The sequence below is a fragment of the Myotis davidii genome, unplaced genomic scaffold (genome assembly GCF_000327345.1).
Source record: "Myotis davidii unplaced genomic scaffold, ASM32734v1 scaffold498, whole genome shotgun sequence".
NCBI lineage: Eukaryota > Metazoa > Chordata > Mammalia > Chiroptera > Vespertilionidae > Myotis > Myotis davidii.
The window spans coordinates 327966-331674 of record NW_006289738.1 but is presented as its reverse complement, the minus strand read 5'-3'; the positions used below and the strand labels follow the sequence as shown (position 1 = coordinate 331674).

Below are 3709 nucleotides of genomic sequence, written 5' to 3'. Positions count from 1 at the left end.
TACACAATGGAATCCTATGCTGCTGTGAAAAGGAAGGAACTTCTACCATTCGCAACAGTGTGGATGGAACTGGAGAGCATTATGCTAAGTGAAATAAGCCAGTCAATGAAGGAAAAATACCACATGATCTCACTTACTCATGGATAATTGAGACCATTATAAACTTTTAAACAATAATAGATACAGAGGCAGAGCGGCCTCAAACAGAGTGTCAAACTGCAGCGGGAAGGCCGGGGAGGGTTGGGGGGCGGGAGGTAGGGGGGTAAGAGATCAACCAAAGGACTTGTATGCATGCATATAAGCATAACCAATGGACATAAGACACTGGGGGATAGGGGAGGCTAGGGGACTGTCTTGGGAGGGGGGAAAAAATGGACACATATGTAATACCCTTTGTAATAAAAAATAAAATTAAAAAAATAAATAAATAAATCTGTCTTGGATTCTTGCCAACTTATTCTTAGCCTTTATTTCCCTCTAGTGTCCTCTTAGCTAAAAGAACCATTGAAAATGTTCTTACTCAAATTACACTCTGCAGTCAGGTGGATGTGTAGTGTAGCTGATAGTGGATGTTACCACATACTGACCTAGATGTGAATCCTAACTGCCTAGTAATACCTGTGTGACCTTGAGCAAGTCATTCTCTTAGTTTCCGCCTCTCTAAACAATAGGTAATCATAGTTAACACATATATAGTGCTTACCATACATATAATTCTTGTAACACCCTCTAGAGCAGTGGTTCTCAACCTTCCTAATGCCGTGACCCTTTAATACAGTTCCTTATGTTTTGGTGACCCCCAATTTCATTGTTACAAATTGAATATAATTAAAGCATAGTGATTAATCACAAAAACAATATGTATTTATATATGTGTTTTCCGATGGTCTTAGGCGACCCCTGTGAAAGGGTCGTTCGACCCGCAAAGGGGTCGTGACCCACAGGTTGAGAACCACTGCCCTAGAGGAAGAAACTGTCAGGATTGGGGAACCTTTTCCCTGCCAAGGGTCATTTGGATATTTATAACATCATTGGGGGACCATACAAAATTATCGACTTAAAATTTAGCTTCCTAGCTCTAGCCAGTTTTTCTCAGTGGTTAGAGCATCAGCCTGTGGACTGAAGGGTCCCAGGTTGGATTCTAGTCAAGGGTACATGCTCTAGTGTGGCCTCACTCCCCAGTGTAGGGGATGCAGGAGGCAGCCGTTCAATGATTCTCTCTCATTATTGATGTTTCTATCTCTCTCTCCCTCTTCCTTGCTCTCTAAAATCAATTAAAAATATATTACAAAAATAAAAATGGAAAAATTAGCCTGCTAGACAATAGGGTAGTGAAAGCCTGCGGCAGAGGGTGGGGGCAGGCTAGAGGGGGGTCAATGGAGGAAAAAAAGGAACATATGTAATACTTTCAACAATAAAGATTTTTTTAAAAATTATCCTGCTAAAGGACCTAAATAGACACTTCTCCAAAGTGGACATACAGAAGGCCACAAGATATATTTAAAAATGCTCAAAGTCACTAATCATTCGTGTGAGTGTTCCCCATGCTCTGAGTGATTCAGGGTTCGGGATCTGGAGGAGCGGCCACAAGCAAATGAAAAAGACGAGACAAGAAATAATAATTTGGAAATATTGGGGGCCAGGCAGACAAGCCCAATGCAAAAAAAAAAAGGACTTCCACTGGTGCTCAGGCCTCCCCAGCCTTTTATTCAGCTTTGGATACACATCTAGCTCATAGGCAGGTAATTGCGGTAACAGACAATCTTAAAGGTCAGTAAATATTAGAAGGATTTACTCTGAGACTATTTGATCAGAAATAGCTTGAGCCCCCATTGTCTGGATTAGACAATCAGTACATAACTCTAGCCCTTGCCGTGGGTTCAAGGTTCACCAGCGTTTCGGGATCCTTGTTTGCACTTCTCTGCTAGTGAAGACAAAGGGTGGCTTCCTGCAGGTACAACCGCTATGGAAAACAGTGTAGAGTGTCCTCAAAAAACTAAAAATGGAACTCCCATTTGACCCAGTGCTCTCACTTCTAGGAATATATCCTAAGAAACCTGAAACACCAATCAGAAAGAATATATGCACTCCTATGTTAATAGCAGTGCAATTTATAATAGCTAAGATTTGGAAACAGCCCAAGTGCTCATCAGCAGATGAGTGGATTAAAAAATTGTGGGACATTTACACCGTGGAATACTATGCAGCGGTAAAAATGAAGGAACCCTTACCATTTGCAACAGCATGGATGGATCTGCAGAGTATTATGCTAAGCAAAATAAGCCAGTCAGTGAAAGATAAGTATCACATAATCTCATTCATATGTGGAATCTAAGTAACAAAATAAACTGGTGAGCAAGATAGATCCAAAGACAGAGAAGCATGAAACAGACTGACCAATTTCAGATGGAAGGCAGAGGTGGGGGTGGGGTGGGGAAAGATTAACTGGGAACATATATTGAAATATGTATAGCCCATGGACAGACAATACTGTGGTGAAAGCCTGGGAGGATAGCATGTGGGATGGAGTGGGTCAATGGGGAAAAAAAAACAAAGGGGACATCTGTAATACTTTCGAAAATAAAGATAAATTTTAAAAATTAGCCTGCTATAATTTGGCCAAACATTTAATTAACTCACCCCTAATGCCTTGGCAGGGCCAGACTAAATGATTTCTTGAGCCAGATGTTCCCCACCCCTTCAAGCAACTGAGGCACAGAGAGGAAAATTGACTTCCCCAAGGGCACACGGCTGGTAACCTGAAGAGCCAAAATTTGTAATGCGGTTTCCAGAGTCCAGGCTCTAACCACCACACGTACAGCCTCTCCAAATGAGGGCAATAAATGAGACTGTACTTACTAAGGGCTGTTATGAGGATTAATGACATAATGTATGTAAAGCCCAATATATGACAAGTGTCTGATAGATAGCAGTGTGTGTGTTATAGATTTTTTCTTTCTGCACATAGAAATCTGCATGGCTTTGTCTTGGGATAGAAAAATAAAAGAGGTTGGAGGAAAAAGAACAGAAGCCAGGGGAGAAAGGGGTGAGGTAGAATATGGAAGAGGAGTAATGGGGTTGTAGGGGAGGAAGAAACTTTCCTCTACCTTTCTAGTTCCTTCAGCTGGTCTAATATTAAATAGACATGAGACAAACTAACAAGAGAAAATAAATTTAATTACATATGTATGTATGGGGACCTCACATACATGAGAGGTTCAGAGACAGAAAGGAAAAATGAGGTATATATGGCATTCCAAGCTAAGGATGAGTAAAGTGCCTTGGGGCTTTAGTGGAGAGAAAGGTCATTCCCAGGCTGATAAGAGGAGCAGGTATTCGGTAATTAGAAGTTTGCCCTGCCTTATAGATAGATCATAAAAAGTCATTTCTGATGATAAGTCTTTTTATGTGCAAGGGCCCTAATTTAAATTCTTTAAAGGAGAGGTAAAGGTTTATCATGAACCTGCAGGGTCTCTGTTGTTCCCTTTAGCTCAAAATAGTCTGCATACCACAGAGGCACATCTTAGGGTGACTGGTTCTGAATCCTTTCAGGGTAAACAAGAAGAGAGGCAAACCTGAATACTTAGGAAACAAGAGTCTAACTGGCTGGGCCTGGAGGGAACACGGTGACTCTTTCTCAACAGCAAACAGAAACTGCAGAGCAGATGGCAAATCCGAGAGGCTTCCGACTCCGGAGGCCTCCTCCGCC

At 41.6% G+C, this 3709-nt stretch overlaps 1 protein-coding gene across 1 annotated transcript in view; it reads left to right on the top strand.

The window, feature by feature from the left end:
- Positions 1 to 606: 606 nt before the first annotated feature.
- SLC25A43 (solute carrier family 25 member 43) overlaps positions 607 to 3709 on the top strand; it is a 37433-nt gene continuing 34330 nt past the window's right edge. The window contains exons 1-2 of the mRNA XM_015563017.1: positions 607 to 611; positions 2138 to 2142. The gene's annotated coding sequence lies outside the window, so the exon portion shown is untranslated. The remainder of the gene's footprint in view (positions 612 to 2137; positions 2143 to 3709) is intronic.